Source organism: Phyllobates terribilis, unplaced genomic scaffold, assembly GCF_046119375.1.
Source record: "Phyllobates terribilis strain yellow unplaced genomic scaffold, ASM4611937v1 Scaffold_1__5_contigs__length_1240528914, whole genome shotgun sequence".
NCBI classification, from domain to species: domain Eukaryota; kingdom Metazoa; phylum Chordata; class Amphibia; order Anura; family Dendrobatidae; genus Phyllobates; species Phyllobates terribilis.
Window position 1 is genome coordinate 728261289 of NW_027362761.1, and position 22327 is coordinate 728283615.

The window sequence follows — 22327 nt, forward strand, 5'->3', positions numbered from 1 at the left end:
GACCCTTAGCTTCTCCATTTTTCGGGATCTGGGGCCAGGTGAAGGCTTATTTTTTGCATGCCGGGCTGACGTTTTTATTGATACCATTTTGGGGTAGATCCGATGTTTTGATCGCCCGTTATTGCATTTTATTGCAAAGTTGTAGCGACCAAAAAAACTTAATTCTGGCGTTTAAATTTTTTTTCTCGTTACGCCGTTTACTGATTGCATTAATTCTTCTTTTATATTGATAGATCGGGCGATTCTGAACGCGGCGATACCAAATATGTGTATGTGGTTTTTTTTTTTATATATATATATATTTTATTTTGAATGGGGCGAAAGGGGGGTGACTTAAACTTTTATATATTTCTTATTTTTTTTATTTTTTTAAAAACTTTTTTTTTACACTTTCTGCTTGCTTCTATAGTCTCCAGAGGAGACTAGAAGCAGCAGTTGTCTGATTGCTTCTACTGCATACAAGCGATGAGCAGATCGCTTGTATGCAGGAGAAATGCTCACTTGCTATGAGCACTGACCACTAGGTGGCGCTCATAGCAATTGAGACATGACAACCACAGGCGTCTGCTGCAGACCCTGAGTTGTCATGCCCACCCATTGGTGACCTGCGATCACGTGACGGGGTCACTGATGGGCGGGGCTTAGGACTCCCAGAAGCGCGAGTTAAATGCCACTGTCAGAGATTTAACATGTTAACAGCCGCGGGTGGATTGCAATTCCAATAATCAGCTGACATGTGCTCGCTTCAGTGCGGGCTCACCGCCGGAGCCCCCCCTGAACCGACCTTCCCGACCTGGTGCGTACTATTACTGACAAGGTCGGAAAGGGGTTAAGGAACATCCTTTCCAGGGTAAAGACTTGTGTATAAGGCAAAAATAAATAACCAAAAACAAAAATACTCCTCCACACCTTGGGCTATGTTCACAAGTAGCATTTTTTATGCGTTTTTGCACGTTTGTATTGCTTTCAACCGTGACAAATGCATTCACCGGGAAATGTCATTTTAACATTTTACAACCTTATCTGGCCATGTGCTGTGTGACACATGCATACAGTGCTAAAAAGACATGGGAACAGCATGGGGAAGACCCCTGGAAGCATCTCTGACACCCAGGTCACTGCCTAAAAGTGTGCCCATCAGAAGTGATCCTTGCCGCATCAGAAGATGCAGAGTTGCAACTATCCCCGTGCAAGTCCTTGTCCCAGGGCAGTGTTCAATTGTACCTCCCCCATAACTTGCAATACAAGCGCAAGTATGCAGCCTGCCACCCACCCACCCCCAGGCTGCAATACCATACTGCTAGCTTGCTTGCACTTGAAATTGGGCCTTTTAGGCATGTGGAGGTGGAATCTGGCCACCACGTCAAGGCTGCGTCGGTAGCCTGGTATTCATACTCAGTCCCCAGCCGCCCGGCAGCCGGGTGTCCACGCTTGGTCCCCAGCCACCAGGGGGCGGCCAGGTGTCCATACTCAGTCCCCAGCCGCGTGGGGGTGGCCGGGTGTCCATAAACGGTCCCCAGCCGCCCCTATTTGTCCCGGTGCGCCTTATACACAAGCGCGCATACCAAAACATTACCTGTGCCCTCCCCAGTGCATTTAGTGGGAAGGACAGCCTAACCACAAACACGTGGACAAGTGAATGTGGCCAGGAATGGTCCATCTCACTGATGCCTTCACACTGGGTTAATATTGTGGAAGCCGGGACACAGTTGGACACTGGGATGCAACACGTCCTCCAGACATAGGGGATTGCGGGTCCTGGGTCAATCAGGCTTCAACACAAAGTTCAGAAGGTAGACAGCAGCAGTGGTCGGCCTCCTACACAACGAGTAAATTATTCATGATCATGAGGCCATCCACCTCCTTAGCTTTCTGTTCCTTGGAATGCAAGTGCATGTATGTAGTAGCAGCTAGGCCTGAGGTGGTCAACGTTTTGGCGCATATTCTACCTCCTTCGAGGATTGCTGGATGTTTTCCTGCTACTATCCCAGTTCTATGACTCCGGTTAAAACAAAGCTTCAGGTGATGAATGATGGATGAGGTGGTGGCAAAGGAGAAAGAGCAGGAGGAACAGGGACCATTCACATCAATATCAGGCCAGCCAACCACACATGTCTTGTAGGATATGTTTCTGTACCAAAAGGAGCGGTTCAGCTACACAGTTATAAGGCATACAGTGAATGCAATGCCTACCAAAAATTTCGAGGCACTCCAATGCCCCTTGGAAGTGACATGGAGGTCAGAGGGCCTTAACTAAACCGTTTTTTGCATTTATAGCAACTGGGTCTCCTGTACACTGTTGGCCTAAGCAGGGAATGGAAAGCTTTCCAAAAATTATTAGGCACTGCAATGCCCCTTGAAACAGACGTGGATTACAGCGTATTAAAAACCTTCTACCCATTATTGGGGAGTGGGTCTCCCTTAGTGTTCGCCTATGCATTGAAAAGCAAAAGCTGACAAAAATTAGGAGGAAATGCAATGCTCGTTGCAAGAGTCGTGGAGGTTAGAGGTAATTAAAAACAAAATGTCAATGCCCCTTGGAAGAGCTGTGGAGTTCAGAGTGGTTTAACAAGACAGTTTTAATGCCCCTTGGAAGAGATGTGGAGGTCACAGTAGCTTAACAAGATGGTTTTAATGCCCCTTGGAAGAGACGTGGAGTTCAGAGTGGTTTAACAAGACAATATCAATGCCCCTTGGAAGAGTGGTGGAGGTTACAGTGGAATAAAAAGACAATATCAACGCCCTGTGGAAGAGACGTGGAGGTCACAGTAGCTTAACAAGACGCTTTTAATGCCCCTTGGAAGAGTGGTGGAGGTCGCAGTGGAATAAAAAGACAATATTAACGACCCTTGGAAGAGACGGGGAGGTCACAGTAGCTTAACAAGACGATTTTAATGCCCCTTACAAGAGCCATGCAGTACAGCATATTAAAAACATTATTCCCATTATTGGGGAGTGGGTCTCCCATAGTCTTTGCCTATGCCTTCCAAGCAAAAGCTGCCAAAAATTAGGACAGAGGAACTTGCAATGCTGGCAACATGGACCACGGTCACCCTGGTGGTATAGTGGTCGTGGAGGCTGAGGATAAGGAGAAGAGCAAAAAACAGCCGAAATGAGGAAGCGTATACCCATGTGTGGGTGTGAAGCGATGCATGGGAATACACCTCCCGAAATAACACAGTGGATTTGACTTTATGTTACTCTGCTGTCATTTGGTGGTGATGAGAAGTCTGGCTCAATCCAGCCCTTGTTCATTTTGATAAGGGTCAGCTTGTCAGCATTGTCAGTTGACAGGCGAGTGCGCTTATCAGTTATAATTCCCCCAGCGGCACTAAAAACACGCTCCGATAACAAGCTAGCGGCAGGGCAGGCCAGGACCTCCAAGACATACAGAGTGAGTTCATTCCAAGTGTCCAGCTTGGATACCCAATAATTAAAAGGCACAGAGGAATCACGGAGGACGCTGGTACTCCCTCACCATCTTTTGAAACTTTCCACTCCTTGTGAGAGTACCCTGCGCCTCAGGGCCTGTAAGCTGGGCAGGTCTCAGAAAACTGTCCTAGAACATTGACAGTGTTCCCCTGCCTCTGCTGGATTGGAGTTGCGTCTCTCTCGCCTGTATGCCTTAGTTGGGCAGCGAACTGTGACCTCTGCCGCTACCATGTTCAGATGGGAATTTTTTTAATAGTTCTGCAGCAAGGGCCTTCTGGTACTGCCCCATTTTTGTAGACCTCTCCAACTCAGGAATAAGAGAGTGAAAGTTCTCCTTGTAGCGGGGGTCTACAAGTGTCATCAACCAGTAATGACTGTCACCCAACATTTTGACAATGCGAGGGTCACGGTTAAGGCAGCGTAGCATAAAGTCAGCCATGGGTGCCAGACTGGTAACAGGCAAGACTTCCATGTCCTCACCAAGATGACGACTGATAGTGTTGAGCGATCACTAAAATGCTCGGGCCGAGCTTACCGTGATACTCGGGTGCTTGACCCGAGCAACGAGCCCAATGTTAGTCTATGAGAGACTCGAGCATTTTTGCGGCAGCACCCCCGGCAGTCTGTAGAAAGCCTAAAAAGTGCCCAAAACGATAGTGACAGTGCTCAAAAGACATGGGGGCAGCATGGGGATCGCCCCTGGAAGCATTTCTGACCCCCAGGTCACTGCTGTCAACAACGTGGTCAGAGGTATTAAGCCACTTTTGCGGGCTCACAATAAAACGTTCAAAAACGAAACTGAAACGGTTTTCCTGTGAAATATGTTAAGGAATTTCCTTTTCAGGGTAAAAACTTGTGTATAAGGTAAAATAAATAACCAAAAACAAAATACTCCTCCACACCTTGGGCTATGTTCACAAGTAGCATTTTTCATGCGTTTTTGCACTTTTGTATTGCTTTCAACCGTGACAAATGCATTCACCGGGAAATGTCATTTTAACATTTTACAACCTTATCTGGCCATGTGCTGTGTGACACATGCATACAGTGCTGAAAAGACAAGGGATCAGCATGGGGAAGACCCCTGGAAGCATATCTGACACACAGGTCACTGTCTAAAAGTGTGCCCATCAGAAGTGATCCTTGCCGCATCAGAAGATGCAGACTTGCAACTATCCCCGTGCAAGTCCTTGTCCCAGGGCAGTGTTCAATTGCACCTCCCCCATTCCTTGCAATGCAAGCGAAAATATGCAGCCAACCACCCACCCACCCGCAGGCTGCAATACCATACTGCTAGCTTTCACTTGAAATGGGGCCTTTTAGTTTGGAGGAGGCCGAAGCTGGCCACTGCCTCATGGCTGCTTCGGCAGCGAGGTATCCATACTCAGTCCCCAGCCGCCCGGCGGCCAGGTGTCCACGCTCGGTCCCCAGCCGCCAGGTGGCGGCCAGGTGTCCATACTCGGTCCCCAGCCGCCCTGATTTCTCCTGTCACCTTCCCCCACACTTTTATTAGCCTGGCCTGCTTTAGGGCAGCATTGGACGAGCCCACCAGAGAACCAGACTCCTCCGGTGGGCCCTGGCTTCTCCATCAGGGGAGTTGAGAGTGCCTAGGTGAGGAGCATGATGATGATGATAGAAGTTAGCATCTGCTTTGTTTTCTTGGAATGCAAGCGCATGTATGTAGTAGCGGCTAGGCCTGAGGTGGTCCGCGTTTTGGCGCATATTCTACCTCCTCTGAGGATTGCTGGATGTTTTCCTGCTACTATCCCCGTTCTATGACTCCCGTTAAAACAAAGCTTCAGGTGATAAATGATGGATGAGGTGGTGGCAAAGGAGAAAGAGCAGGAGGAACAGGGACCATTCACATCAATATCAGGCCAGTCAACCAGATATGTCTTGTAGGATATGTTTCTGTAACAAAAGGAGCGGTTCGGGTACACAGTTATAGGGCATACAGTGAGTGCAATGCCTACCAAAAATTTCGAGCCACTCCAATGCCCCTTGGAAATGACATGGAGGTAAGAGGGCGTTAACTAAACCTTTTTTTCGATTTATAGCAACTGGGTCTCCCGTGCACTGTTGGCCTAAGCAGTGAATGGAAGGCTTTCCAAAAATTATGAGGAACTGCAATGCCCCTTACAAGAGCCATGTGTGGCACCCCAGGGGTCTGGTCACCACAGTAATAGAGATATTACGTCGGAGAGCAAGTGGGAGGTTTCCTGGTCAGGATCCCTTAAACATGCAACATCCTCCTGCCCCAGTCCTGGGAAAGGAGAATTCTGCCCTTATAAACTGGATCTGGGGCGGGGTTGAGTGAGTCAGAGAACAGTCAGAGTCAGAGTGAGAGCAAGGGAAAGTAACAGCAAGAAGCTCTGTAGGAGATAGGAGCTAAAGACCAGGGGCTGGAAGCTGAGCAGAGCTCGCCCTGGCAGAAGACAATAGGAACCGGACACAGGAGTCCGAAGCTGTGAGGACTAATATATCCAGCAGCAGAAACCAGCCGGCAGGGGATTTCAGGTCCTCTGGCCATAGAAGCCCGGAGGCTCAGTCACAAGCAAGGGACCAGCACCGCCGTCGTGGAGCGGAGGCTAACAGAAGGCCCCAAGTCACCAGCCATACGGGTGAGCACTACACGGTAAACTCAGGGACGTGGGCTACTTCTACCCGCTTACAGCAAGGTAGCCAGGAAGAGTGCAGACAGACGGGGAGGCCTACAACTCCACCTGGCCAGGGGAACTCCTGCTTGCTCACAGACTGACCAGGCCTCTTATGCTAGCCAGTACTCCCGGGAGGGTCTACCTTATAATCATCAGTAAAGACCCTGAACTGCACTGCAAAGACTCTGAGTCGTTCCTGCTGCGCTCGTGCACCATCACCCCCATCATCCACACTCACTGCCCTGAGGCTATACTCCTCCCGAGGGGAGTTATCCCATTCTATGCTGCGCACACAACACCAGCCTCAGCGGTCTGCCTCGCAGCGGTGGTACTCCCTGACCGCAATCCACGGGTGGCGCAGTCGGACAATTAACCTCAAAACCTAAGAAAGACTGCCACTGGTTTGACCAGCCTGAGCCACGGGACCGGGTCACCACCACGGAGACTGCAGACCCCAGAGACCCGGCACCGGGTATCCCACACACGTGTACACACGGCCCAGGGGGCGCGTCACATGCAGTACAGCATATTACAAACATAAGTCCCGTTATTGGGGAGTGGGTCTCCATAGTATTTGCTTATGCTTTCCCAGCAAAAGCTGCCAAAAATTAGGACGGAGCAACTTGCAATGCCCCTTACAATAGCCATGCAGTACAGCATATTACAAACATAAGTCCCATTATTGGGGAGTGGGTCTCCCATAGTATTTGCTTATGCTTTCCCAGCAAAAGCTGCCAAAAATTAGGATGGAGCAACTTGCAATGCCCCTTACAAGAGCCATGCAGTACAGCATATTACAAACATAAGTCCCATTATTGGGGAGTGGGTCTCCCATAGTATTTGCTTATGCCTTGCAAGCAAAAGCTGCCAAAAATTAGGATGGAGCAACTTGCAATGCCCCTTACAAGAGCCATGCAGTACAGCATATTACAAACATAAGTCCCATTATTGGGGAGTGGGTCTCCCATAGTATTTGCTTATGCTTTCCCAGAAAAAGCTGCCAAAAATTAGGATGGAGCAACTTGCAATGCCCCTTATAAGAGCCATGCAGTACAGCATATTACAAACATAAGTCCCATTATTGGGGAGTGGGTGTCCCATGGTATTTGCTTATGCTTTCCCAGCAAAAGCTGCCAAAAATTAGGATGGAGCAACTTGCAATGCCCCTTACAAGAGCCATGCAGTACAGCATATTACAAACATAAGTCCCATTATTGGGGAGTGGGTCTCCCATAGTATTTGCTTATGCTTTCCCAGCAAAAGCTGCCAAAAATTAGGACGGAGCAACTTGCAATGCCCCTTATAAGAGCCATGCAGTACAGCATATTACAAACATAAGTCCCATTATTGGGGAGTGGGTGTCCCATGGTATTTGCTTATGCTTTCCCAGTAAAAGCTGCCAAAAATTAGGATGGAGCAACTTGCAATGCCCCTTACAAGAGCCATGCAGTACAGCATATTACAAACATAAGTCCCATTATTGGGGAGTGGGTGTCCCATGGTATTTGCTTATGCTTTCCCAGCAAAAGCTGCCAAAAATTAGGACGGAGGAACTTGCAATGCTGGCACCCTGGTGGTATAGTGGTGGTGGAGGCTGAGGATAAGGAGAAGAAGATTAAACAGCCGAAACGAGGAAGCGTATACCCATGTGTGGGTGTGAAGCGGTGCATGTGAATACACCTCCCGAAATAACACAGTGGATTTGACTTTATGTTACTCTGCTGTCATTTGGTGGTGATGAGAAGTCTGGCCCAATCCAGCCCTTGTTCATTTTGATAAGGGTCAGCTTGTCAGCATTGTCAGTTGACAGGCGAGTGCGCTTATCAGTTATAATTCCCCCAGCGGCACTAAAAACACGCTCCGATAACACGCTAGCGGCAGGGCAGGCCAGGACCTCCAAGGCGTACAGAGCGAGTTCATTCCAAGTGTCCAGCTTGGATACCCAATAATTAAAAGGCACAGAGGAATCACGGAGGACGCTGGTAAGATCGGCAAGGTACTCCCTCACCATCTTTTGAAACTTTCCACTCCTTGTGAGAGTACCCCGCGCCTCAGGGCCTGTAAGCTGGGCGGGTGTCAGAAAACTGTCCCAGAACATTGACAGTGTTCCCCTGCCTCTGCTGGATTGGAGTTGCATCTCTCTCGCCTGTACGCCTTGGTTGGGCAACGAACTGTGACCTCAGCCGCTAGCGTGTTCAGATGGGAATTTTTTTAAGAGTTCTGCAGCAAGGGCCTTCTGGTATTGCCCCATTTTTGTAGACCTCTCCACCTCAGGAATAAGAGAGTGAAAGTTCTCCTTGTAGCGGGGGTCTACAAGTGTCACCAACCAGTAATGACTGTCACCCAACATTTTGACAACGCGAGGGTCACGGTTAAGGCAGCGTAACATAAAGTCAGCCATGCGTGCCAGACTGGTAACGGGCAAGATTTCCGTGTCCTCACCAAGATGACGACTGACCATGCTCTCCTCCTCCTCCTCTTCCTCTTCCCCCCTGTCCTCAGGCCACCCACGCTGAACCGACACTTGTACAGGTACTACTGTCTACAACGCATGATAGCAGCTCCTGTTCTTCCTCCTCCTCCTCCTCCTCCTCCTCTCCCTCATTGTCCCCCAATGCACGTTGGGATGAGATGAGGCTGGGCTGTGTGTAATCGCCCGCTACGGCTTCTTGATCCATCTCATCATACTCTGGCTGCAATGCCTCCTCTTTAATTCTCTGCAGAGAGCGTTGCAAAAGACAGACAAGTGGGATGCTGACACTAATGATGGGGTCATCGCCACTCACCATCTTGGTGGCCTCCTCAAAGTTTGTCAGGATGGTACATATGTCAGACATCCAGGTCCACTCCTGAGGTCTTATGTGTGGAGTCTGACCTGAATATCAACGGCCTTGTTGCAGCTGGTACTCCACAACTGCTCTCTTCTGCTCGCAAATCCTTTGCAACATGTGGAGGGTAGAGTTCCAACGTGTGGGGACATCACACACCAGTCCGTGTAACGGAAGCAGCAAACGCTGCTGCAACACAGCAAGGGCGGCGGAAGCTGTAGCCGACTTGCGAAAATGAGCTGACAGGCGGCGTACTTTCACGAGCAGATCTGGCAACTCGGGGTACGATTTAAGAAACCGCTGAACCACGAGGTTAAGCACATGAGCCAGGCATGGTACGTGTGTGATCTCACCTCGCCTCAGAGCCGCCACCAGGTTACGGCCATTGTCACACACGACCATGCCGGGATGTAGGTTCAGCGGTCTCAACCACAGATCTGCCTGCTCTTTCACAGCTGTCCACAACTCACAAGCAGTGTAAGGTTTATCACCTAAGCTTATGTGTTTCAGCACAGCCTGTTGCCGCTTGGCGGAGGGAGTACTGCAATGCTTCCAGCTTGTAACTGATGTGGTGATATCCGAGATGGAGGTTGAACATGAGGAGGAGGAGGATGCGCAGGAGCTGTACACTGTGGGGGCAACTCTGACTGACATAGGGCCTGCAATCCTCGGTGTGGGGAGGATGTGTTCCGTCCCAAGGTCCGACTGGGTCCTGGCTTCCACTATGTTTACCCAGTGTGCCGTCAGAGAGATGTACCATCTCTGGCCACAAGCACTTGTCCACGTGTCCGTTGTCAGGTGGACTCTCCCAGTAACTGCGTTGTTGAGGGCACGGCAGATGCTTTGGGACACGTGCTTGTGTAGTGCGGGGATGGCACACCGGGCAAAATAATGTCGGCTGGGGACTGAGTACCGAGGGATGGCCACCGCCATAAGATTGCGGAAGGATTCCGTCTTCACCAGCCTAAAAGGCAGCATTTCCAATGCAAGCAGTCGTGAAATGTGCGAATTTAGGACTGTGGCCTGTGGGGCTTTAGCTGCGAATTTCCGCTTTCGTTCAAAGGTCTGGGATATGGACAATTGAACGCTGCGGTGGGACGTGGACGTTGATGCTGTTTCTTGAGAAACTGCCATAACAAGTGAAGACTGAGAGGAGGGGGCATCTTTACATGCAGTATGGACAGGGGATTGCCTTGCACACACAACAGGGGGTTCTATTGCACGCACAACAGTGGAAGAAGCAGTGGTGACACCCGCTGACACTGGTCGTGGACCCTGGGTTTCGCCCCACAAAGTCGGGTGCTTTGCTGCCATGTGCCTGATCATGCTGGTGGTGGTCAGGCTGGTAGTTTTGTCACCCCTGCTGATGCTGGCATGGCAGGTGGAACATATGGCCTTTTTGGGGTTATCAGCAGAGTCTTTAAAAAAATTCCAGACTCTGGAAGACCTACCGCTTGTACTGGCAACGTCCTTCGTGTTGGTGTTACGGGGAACGGTTGCCTGCCTTATGTCTGCGGCCACCACGCTGCTTCTTCCTGCCTGTTGGGGTACTCTGCCTCCCTCCCCCTGTGTGCTGCTGGCCTCACTCTGCATGTCCTCCTTCCACGTTGGGTCAGTTACTAGATCATCCACCACCTCCTCCTCTTCCACTTGCGCACCACGATCCTCCTCCTCACTTCCTGGCAATTGTGTCTCATCATCGTCCACCTCTTGTGACAGATTGCCAACGTCGACTTCCTGTGGCCGTGGCTGTTCAAATATTTTGGGCATCGCAACATGGGATCTCCTCTTCCACCACTTCAAGCGTATCAGGCGAGGGGCCCAAATATGGAAATGGACCAGTGAACAGCTCTTCAGAGTGTCCAAGTGTGGGATCACTTGCTGTCTGACGACACTCGGCAAGGTTGGAGGAAGGAGCATCAGGGTGAGGAGGAGTATGCGGTCGAGACTCACGGCTACTAAGAGTTGACCGTGTGGAAGACAGACCGGAGGTGGTGGTGCCCAGGTAACTGGAAGTATTGTCTGCTATCCAATTAATAACCTGTTCACACTGATCAGTTCTCAATACTGGTGTTGTTCTGTGCTTCCCTAGTAATTCGGTCAAGAAGTGGGAGCGAGAAGATGTGGCTGTTGGTTGTGGCACATTTTCACCTTGGCCACGGCCCCATCCTCTGCACGAACCATCACCAGAACGTCCACTTCCACGTCCCTTGCCACGCGCCTTGCCCATTGTAAATGAAGTAAAATAGCTTACACTTGCACTATCAATGGAAAAAGGGTAATAAAGAGTAGATTAGAACCGTGGAAGAGGAAAACCACAGTTATTGTTTACTGGGGTATACCACACTTTTTTAAATAGAGATATTTGCGGCTGAACAGTGAGCGACACACTCAAACTGCTTTTTTTTTAGATACAAATGGCCCAAAAGTGGATAATACAGAGGTTTGAACCGTGAAACTGCAAAGCCACACTTGTATTTCTCGGGCCTACACCAGACTATTTTCAACAGATATATTTGTGTCTGAAAAATCAGGGAGACACTATTATTTTTTTTTTTTACAGCAAAAAATGCAAAAAGCAGGATAATAGAGATTTTTTACCGTGGAACAGCAAAAGCACAGTTCTGTCTCTCTGGCCTACACCAGACTATTTTCAACAGATATATTTGTGTCTGAAAAATCAGGGAGACACTATTATTATTTTTATACAGCAAAAAATGCCAAAAACAGGATAATAGAGATGTTTTACCATGGAACAGCAAAACCACAGTAATAATTTACTGGTGTATACCAGACTTTTTTAAATATATATATTTGCGGCTGAACAGTGAGCGACACACTGCAAAACCACACTTCTATTTCTCTGGCCTACACCAGACTATTTTCAACAGATATATTTGTGTCTGAAAAGTCAGAGGCACACTTTTTTTTTGTGGGGGGGGGGGGAGGACACCAAAAGGTTAATAAGATGGGTATTTGTACAATGTGAAGGAGGAAAAAAAAAAAGAGGATTTAGATAAAAAAAAAAAAAAAAAAAGGATTTTTCCTGGCCCCCGGGACCTGGAGCTAAGTCCAGCAACAGGAGCAGCACACAGGACTGTAATGCAGCGTTTGCTGGTATAACCACTGCGTCTCCTATACAGCCTGCCTGCCTGCCTGATATACCTGGGATGGATATTAGTCCTGAGAAGGACTGTTTGTTTGTTCTGGCAGCCTTTACAGACCCTACACTAACTATTTTGCAAGATATATCTCTCCCTAAATCAGCAGCGCTGTCCCTACACTGTCTGATCCGGAGCGACTGTGTCCAAGATGGCAGCGCCCGGTTTTAAATACTCGAGGTGACGCTGTGCGGCCAGCCAATCACTGTAATGCCCACAAACAACATGGCTGCGGCATTACAGTGACTGGCTGGCAATCCCTGCATGTTCATTGGCTCTGTAAAGAGCGCCAAACATGCAGGGCGGAGACCCGAGCTCCCGCCCGAGTAACCCGGAAATGTTTGGTGCTCGCCGAACATCCCGAGTAGCGTGATGCTCGGGCGAGTACCGAGCAGTGTCGAGCATGTTCGCTCAACACTATCCACTACTACTTTTAACGTGAGACTACCCTCAGTTTATAAACCTTCATCTTGGCTACCTCATACATAAATTTGACTTACAACTATTTAGCATATGATTAATTATGCAGATTCTTGTCATGTCACTGCATTGTTACTGTTTTGCTCCTGGTGGTCTAAAATAGTTTTTCTTCCTGTATACTACAAAATACAACCTGTTCTAACATTCCCTAATTGCTCAGTGTGCTATTAGGTTGATTCCCAAGGGAAAGGTCACTGGTTTGAATCAAGGAGCAGCTATGAAGATTTCCCTTCCCTGAAGAAGAAAAGAGAAACAGCATCATCCAGCTCATCAATAGCTCTCTCTAGGCCAAGAAAATGTCATTACTGCATCATGTGAGTGCCATAACAGTTGGGTTGGAAGAATTCAAAATGAAGTCCGTCCATCCATCCAAAAGCCAAGAGGTGGATGTCCGGGCAAAATATCGGCGTCAACAAGTTGGCTCATCACAAGGTCTATTAGTTCTGGTGTAACAAACAGCAGTAGAGGTGACTCATAAGCTTCCTAATAGTGAGATCACAGATATCTATGCAAGCACCGTGTAACACAGGTTACACAAGTCTTGAATGGTGGCTCAAAAAAAGGTAAAGAAGCCACGACTTCAATATCAAAGAAGAAAAGAGAAAATGTGCGCTGTGTGAAGGACCAAATGGATGATTTAAAATGAGAACGGGCAAAGGGCCACTCACCTAATGGAATTGTGCACCCCTGCACAACCCGGGTGATTGGTTTCAGGCTGGGAGTTGGAGGCTCTCACCGCATGCTGCAGACTGGTGCTCCCACCGCGTGTTGTAGACCGCCGTCTGCCACCGCTACTTCCGCATTCCTGGTCACGGACCATGTGACTGGAAACTGGAGGCGCATCACCGCAGGTCCTTTTTGGTTAGGGAAGGCAGCTCCGGTGCTGCAGGTCCTCAAAGAAGTTAAATAGGGAGTTGTGTGGACAATTATAAAGTGGTCAACAGCTGCTCCTGCCGCCAACCCTCAGCGAGGGAATAGGGATAAATAGAAAAACAGAAAAGAAAAGAAGCGGTCTATGGAGTGCTGAATTGATCACTGAGAGACAATATTTGGGGCTAAAAAATATTTAATAAGCCCTCTCCACAACGCGTTTCGATAGCCAAACTATCTTCATCAGGTGGTACAAGTGTGTCACCCTGGCCTGGATGCCACAAATATATAATAAAGCTGTGTCTGAGAGCAAGGGGGAGGTTCTCTGGTCAGGGACCATTAGCATGCAGCACCTCCTGTCCCAGGCCAGTAGGGGGAGCAGGCTGCCCCTATAAAAGCTGGAACTGGGGGCAGGGTTAGAGAGTTCTGAACGACCTGTCTCTGGAGTGAGAGGTGTCCCAGAGAAGGGAGAGCCAGTTCAGCTGAGGCTGAGGAGGACGAGTGGCAGCAGAGTAGCCACGAGCCAGGGACTGAAGGCGAGGGAAGCCTGTCCTGGCTGAGAGAGAAACTGAACTACCGGACTTTGGTGTGTGAGGCTGTCAGGATTCCAAGTCCTACAGCAAATAACCAGTCCGCAGGGGATTGTATGTTCCTTGGCCTAAGAAGCCCGGAGGTTCCGCCACAGCAGAAGGGACCAGCAGAACTGTACCAAGCCAAGAGTAGAAAGGGACCCAAGTTGCAAGCCATACGGGCGAGAAGACACGCTGAGCTCAGGAACGTGGGCTGTTACACCACAAGGAGGGAAATAGCCAGAAAGAGCGCAGAGAGTACGGTAGGCCTTCACCCTCACCCTGACCAGGGCCAGCTTCCCACTTGTTCTCATACATCCAGGCCCCCTCCTAGCCGGGACTGTTTTTGGGTCATCTCACCTGTTCTAATAAAGACCCTGAACTGTTTAAGAGGCCTCCGTTTCCTGGCTATTGCGGTTGGAATCATCCCCTCCATCATCCATTATATACTGCCCTGGGGCCATACTCCTCCAGTGGGGAGTTGTACTATTCAGTGCTGCACATTTACATCTGCCCCAGCGGTCTGCACTGCAGCGGCGGTTAGCCCTGACCGCAATCCACGGGTAGCGTAGTCGGACATTTAAAACCCTACAAATAGACTGCCACAACATTTGGTCTGACCACCCTGAGCCACGGACGGGTTGCCACTACTACCCCCATTATTGCCCTGTTGCCCGGCTCCGAGTGCCCCACGGCCCAGGGGGCGAGTCACAAGGATATGAACAAAAGAAAAACATTTATAGGGAAGGTTTCACAATGATTGGTTAACAAACTAATTGGTTAATCATGGGTTCTGAAAACCCTTCATGTGCCAGTGTGCAGGTACTTCTCATGTTAGCACATGGACAACAAGCACATGAATTCACAGGATTGGGGAAAAAATAGATAAGCAGTGGAATATAGCAATACATATTACTGAGGAATATTACAAATATGAAAAATGACAAGATGCAATATTAAAAATACAATGATAAAATATGACATATTCAGAGTATAACAATGATAATGAGGAGAAAGAAAAAAGGGGTGGAATCGACCATGAGTCTGGGAGAAAAGAGGAGTCCCTAAGAACTGATCACATTTTCAAGGGCCAAATTCAGACCTTCAGGGCTAATGTGCCTAATTTGAAAATCCAAAAACTCTCCTTATTAATTAAACTAGCCAACCGATCCGGGACAGTATCTGGTACATGATCAATAATAGTAAGCCTCATAAATTTTGGATCCTTTTGATGGACAATACTAAAATGTTTAGATACACTATGTAGTTGATAACCTATTCGTATATTATGTCTATGTTTATTAAGGCGTGCATGCATAGTTTGTATCGTACGGCTCACATATTGGAGGGCACATGTACATTCTAATAGGTAAATTACATGTGTTGATTGACAATTCACGTCATGTTTGATAGAAAAAATTTTTCCTGTAGTTTGTGATGAAAACATCTTTTGGCTACCATTTTGAATAGTTTTGCAACACAAACACTTTGGAGTGTTACAAGAATGGCAACCCAAACGGGAACTGTCATGTGGTAACTGCATTTTGTACTTCAAAGATGTATTACTTGGTGCAATTAAACTTCACAGGTTTTTATTCTTTCTATAGATAATTCTTGGTTTGTTAGGTATACATGGCCCTAAAATTGGATCCCACTTTAAAATGAACCAAAATTTATTCAGAATATTTTGAATGGTAACTCTGGATTGACTAAACGTGGTGACCATACTCCACTTAGCCGATTTAGAGACCGCTTTATTTTTACCAGTAGATGATTCTATCCTGTCAATACAGATGTCCTGAGTCAGGACTCTGGTCCTGGAGAAAGCATAGTTTAGCAATCTTTTGGGGTAAACTTTCTGTATAAACCATTTCCTCAATATTTTTGATTCTACCAGAAATTCAGAATCTCTAGTACAATTTTTACGGACCCTCCAATATTGTCCATAAGGGACATTGGTGATCCATTTTGGGAGATGTCCACTATCAAACCTCAGATAACTGTTTACATCCACCGGTTTGAAAAAATTTGATGTGAACAATCTTCCCATGGTGTCAAACTATACCATTAGGTCCAGAAATTGGAGGGCAGTTTCAGAAATGGTTGCTGTAAAAGATAGACCCCACAAGTTGGAATAAGCTCATCAACAAATTTAAGTGCACTCTCACTTGCACCCCTCCACAGGAAGAATAAATCATCTATATAACAACGATAAAAGACCACATGGTTTGCCGCCATAGGGGACTGTGCGATGAAGACAGACTCAAATACCCCCATAAACAAATTAACGTAACTCGGGGCGAATCTCATCCCCATCGCACAGCCCCTCAACCAGCGGTAGACCAACCCTTCAAATGTGAACACGTTATTGTTCAGTATGAACATAATACACCGCATGCAGAATTATTAGGCAAATGAGTATTTTGATCACATGATACTTTTTATACATGTTGTCCTACTCCAAGCTGCATAGGCTTGAGAGCCAACTACCAATTAAGTAAATCTGGTTATGTGCATCTCTGTAATGAGGAGGGGTGTTGTCTAATGACATCAACACCCTATATAAGGTGTGCTTAATTATTAGGCAACTTCCTTTCCTTTGGCAAAATGGGTCAAAAGAAAGATTTGACGGGCTCTGTAAAGTCCAAAATTGTGAGATGTCTTGCAGAGGGATGCAGTTGTCTGGAAATTTCCAAACTTTTGAAGCGTGATCACCGAATAATCAAGCGTTTCATAGCAAATAGCCAACAGGGTTGCAAGAAGCGTGGTGGCAAAAAAAGGCACAAAATAACTACCCATGAATTGAGGAAAATCAAGCGTGAAGTTGCCAAGATGCCATTCACCACGAGTTTTGCCATATTTCAGAGCTGCAACGTTACTGGAGTGTTAAAAAGCACAAGATGTGCGATACTCAGGGACATGGCTAAGGTAAGGAAGGCTGAAAAACGACCACCTTTGAACCAGAAACATAAGATAAAACGTCAAGAATGGGCCAAGAAATATCTTAAGACTGATTTTTCAAAGGTTTTATGGACTGATGAAATGAGAGTGACTCTTGATGGGCCAGATGGATGGGCCAGAGGCTGAATCTGTAAAGAGCCAAGAGCTCCACTCCGACTCAGACGCCAGCAATCTGGAGTTGGGGTACTGGTATGGGCTGGTATAATCAAAAATGAATTTGTGGGACCTTTTCGGGTTGAGGATGGAGCGAAACTCAACTCCCAGACCTACTACCAGTTTCTGGAAGACAACTTCTTCAAGCAGTGGTATAGGAAGAAATCGGTATCGTTCAAGAAAAACATGATTTTGATGCAGGACAATGCTCCATCACATGCATCCATCTACTCCACAGCGTGGCTGGCCAGTAAAGGTGTAAAAGAAGAAAAAATAATGACATGGCCCCCTTGTTCACCTGATCTGAACCCCATAGAGAACCTGTGGTCCATCATAAAATGTGAGATCTACAGGGAGGGAAAACAGTACACCTCTCGGAACAGTGTCAGGGAAGCTGTGGTGGCTGCTGCACGCAATGTTGATCGAAAACAGATCAAGCAACTGACAGAATCTATGGATGGAAGGCTGTTGAGTGTCATCATAAAGAAAGGTGGCTATACTGATCACTAATTTTTTTGGTTTTTGTTTTTGCATGTCAGAAATGTTTATTTCTAAATTTTGTGCACTAATATTGGTTTACCTGGTAAAAATAAACAAGTGAGATGGGATTATATTTGGTTTTTATTAAGTTGCCTAATAATTCTGCACAGTTATAGTTACCTGCACAAACAGATATCCTCCTAAGATAGCTAAATCTAAAAAAATCCCACTCCAACTTCCAAAAATATTAAGCTTGGATATTTATGAGTCTTTTGGGTTGATTGAGAACATAGTTGTTGATCAATAATAAAAATAATCCTCTAAAATACAACTTGCCTAATAATTCTGCACACAGTGTAGACGTCTTAAGAAAATTATTTTGTTCTATCAGGTATTATTTGTTCTTCAAATAATGATCAACTACTTTTAACCTCAAATCATGGGATATGTTACTGTACAGAGAACTGACATCGAGGGTCAGGGTAAGACAATTGTTCATGGGGGGGAGACTTCTTAAAAGTTTGATCAATTGAGAAGAATCTGTTAAATACGAGTCAAGTTTGAGAACATATTTTTGAAGGAAAAGGTCAACATAATGAGAAAGATTACTGGTGATGGAACCAATTCCCGAGATTATTGGACGGCCGGGGGGGTTAGTAGGACTTTTATGTATCTTGGGGAGGAAATAAAAGAAGGGAACCCTGAATTGTGTAATATCTAGGAACTTCTTCTCTTTTTTGTTTAGGAGGCCATTGGCATATGCGGTTTTCTCAAGTTCTTTGTATTTCAAGAAAATGGAGACAGAGGGATCATGAGGCAACATTTCATAATAATCATGGTCATTCAAGATCCTTCTTCCTCCCTAAGATACCAGCCTCTATTCATCAGTACTACACCGCCCCCTTTGTCAGCACTCTTGATAGTAATATTCTGATTGTCCCTAAGTGAAGTGACAGCTCGTCTCTCTCCGTGGCTCAAATTATCCCTAATTTTCAAATGCTCAAAAGATCAAATGTGTTTTAGGATAAGTTGTTGGAATGTTTCAATATGGGAACCTTTATGATGTAAAAGGTAAAATTTGCTCATATGTCCATATACATCTACATGTACAGGTTCAATATCTGAATTATCCATAGGAGGAGGGTTTTGTGGGGATGGAGTGGTGAACTTTTTTCTCCTCTCTTCCAATAGAAAATGTCGTTGTATAGTTAGTTTTCTAAAAAAATCATTAAAATCAAGATAAAGGGAGAAAACATTGGTTGAAGAGTTAGGACAAAAGGATAAACCCCGTTCAAGTAATAGGGCTTCATCCTTGGTTAAATTGTGATCTCACAAATTGAAGATTCCTAAATTACTACTTTTGTCATTATGATTTAGTTGGCCTTTGTCCTTTTCTGAGATGCATCTATTTGAGCTCCTGTCAGGTCTGCAGAGAATTCTCCTGCCTCCTCTGCAGCCCCTTTTTCTCTTTTTCTCTTTGGGTGGCGTCCTGGGGCTACCCAAAAAAACTGTGTGGAATCCCTTAGATTTGGATTCTGATTGGTTATGACATTTTTCTCGCTCAATGGAATGGAGAAATTAACTTTATTTATCAATTCCTGTACTGATGGAGTCAAGTCTATTGTTGACAAAACATTTTTAAGGGAAGGTGGGGGAGCCAATAAATGGGTGGCATTAATGGTGACAAAATCATTGGCAGAAAGATTAAGGCCCTTATTCAAAGCGGCACTTTCAATAGAAGAATCTTCATTTGATGGATTATGATTATTAGGTAGGAATTGTGCACTGTTAAGACTTGACAGAGCAAGTTTATTTGTGTTGACTACTGTAGGTACAGTGCTCTGTACAGTAACATATCCCATGATTTGAGGTTAAAAGCAGTCGATCATTATTAATTGACTGATAATAATATCCCAATAGAACAAAATAATTTTCTTAAGAAGTCTATTATGTTCATACTGAACAATAACATGTTCACATTTGAAAGGTTGGTCTACCACCAGTTGAGGGGCTGTGCGATGGGGACGAGATTCACCCCGAGTTACGCTAATTTGTTTACAGAGGTATTTGAGTCTGTCTTCATCGCACAGTCCCCAATGGCGGCGAACCATGTGTTTTTTTATTGTCGTTATATAGATGATTTATTCTTCCTGTGGAGGGGTACAAGTGAGAGTGCACTTAAATTTGTTGATGAGCTTAATTCCAACTCGTGGGGTCTATCCTTTACAGCAACCATTTCTGAAACTGCCCTCCAATTTCTGGACCTAATGTTACAGTTTGACACCATGGGAAGATTGTTCACATCAACTTTTTTCAAACCGGTGGATGTAAATGTAGCACTCCGAGGGTTCGGTCGCTACAGAGGTATCGCATCTCACCCAGAGGTGTGATATCTCACTTCCAGGTAAGGATGGAGTGTGGCTCAGGACCCTAACACCCACATGCACTACACCACATTTCCGGGGGGCAGGGCGACAATGCTCCCAAGAGTGAGCACAACTGTCCCTGTCCCTGGCTGGGGAGGGAACACCTAGAAAGGGGGAACCCGGTAATGTGTGGGTGGGGAGAGTGATCCAGGGTGCACTAAAGCAGGAGTATATAAGGTGGGCACCATCTTAGGAGTTCAGTCAGTTGAGTCAGGAGAGAGAAGAAGACAGGGATCAGGGGCTCTGTACGAGCTCTGCTCCGCAGGCAGGCCAGGTCACAAGGCCTGGGCCTGGAGGAGAAGAAAAGAGAGGAGAGGAACGGAGGAGGCTCCAGGAGTGGAGTGAAGGGACCCCAGGGGTGCGGACCGGCCAGTCGCTACCGTACGCCCGCCGCTACCAGAGTAGGGGGGTCAGGCCAAGAAAGGGAACCGGATCCCTCATCTAGTGGAGGAGGGCAACTACCCTCAGCTAGTAACTGGAGGCCGTGGCATTGCACGTGTACGGCCCCTACACCAGTTAGGAAGGCACCATATAGGGCCCAGGAAAATGGAACATACGTTTGCCCACCAAGGCCCGAGGCAGCTGGACAGAAACGTGGTCAATTGTGGGGTACGACGGGCCAGAGAAAGGACACATGAAGGGGGTCCTGAAAAGCACTCCAAAGGTACCTGGAAGTTGGCCGAGCCCCTCACCTGGTGAGCACAGTACGACGTGGCCAGCCATTGCCTGCAGAAGTGGCTTGGAGTGTAAAACTGTGAGTAAAGACCCTGGACTGCATCACTGGACTCTGGGTAATTACTGTTGCTCCCGCGCACCATCACCCCCATCATCTGCACTCACTGCCCTGAGGCTATACTCCTCCCGTGGGGAGTTATACTACCCTCTGCTGTGCACACAACATCAGCCTCAGCGGTCTGCCCCGCAGCGGCGGTTCTCAGTGACCGCAATCCACGGGTGGCGTAGTCGGACATTTAAACATTACAAAACCAGATAAACAGATCCGCCACTGGTTTGACCACCCTGAGCCACGGGACCCGGTTGCCGCCACGGAGACTACAAACCCCCAGCATTACACAGAGACCCGGCTCCTGGTATTCCCTCACACACGGCCCATGGGGCGCGTCATAAACAGTTATCTGAGGTTTGATAGTGGACATCTCCCAAAATGGATCACCAATGTCCCCTATGGACAATATTGGAGGGTCCGTAAAAATTATACTAGAGATTCTGAATTTCTCGTAGAATCAAAAATATTGAGGAAACAGTTTATACAGAAAGGTTACCCTAAAAGATTGCTAAATGATGCTTTCTCCAGGACCAGAGTCCTTACTCAGGACATCTGTATTGACAGGATAGAATGATCTACTGGTAAAAATAAAGCGGTCTCTGAATCGGCTAGGTGGAGTATGGTCACCACGTTTAGTCAATCCAGAATTACCGTTCAAAATATTCTGAATAAATTTTGGTTCATTTTAAAGGGGGATCCCATTTTAGGGCCATGTATACCTAACAAACCAAGAATTATCTATAGAAAGAATAAAAACCTACGAAGTTTAATTGCACCAAGTAATACATCTTTGAAGTCAAAAATGCAGTTACCAGTACCACATGACCGTTCCCGTTTGGGTTGCCATTCTTGTAACACGCCAAAGTGTTTGTGTTGCAAAACTATTCAAAATGGTAGCCAAAAGATGTTTTCATCACAAACTACAGGAAAAAAAATTTCTATTAAACATGACGTGAATTGTCAATCAACACATGTCATTTACCTTTTAGAATGTACATGTGCCCTCCAATATGTGGGCCGTACGATACAAACTATGCATGCACGCCTTAATAAACATAGACATAACATACGAGTAGGTTATCAACTACATAGTGCATCTAAACGTTTTAGTATTGTCCATCAAAAGGATCCAAAATTTATGAGGCTTACTATTATTGATCATGTATCAGATATTGTCCCGGATCGGTTGGCTAGTTTAATTAATAAGGAGAGTTTATGGATTTTCAAATTAGGCACATTAGCCCTGAAGGTCTGAATTTGGCCCTTGAAAATGTGGTCAGTTCTTAGGGACTCCTCTTTTCTCCCAGACTCATGGGCGATTCCACCCCTTTTTTCTTCCTCCTCATTATCATTGTTATACTCTGAATATGTCATATTTTATCATTGTATTTTTAATATTGCATCTTGTAATTTTTCATATCTTTAATATTCCTCAGTAATATGTATTGCCATATTCCACTGCTTATCTATTTTTTCCCCAATCCTGTGAATTCATGTGCTTGTTGTCCATGTGCTAACATGAG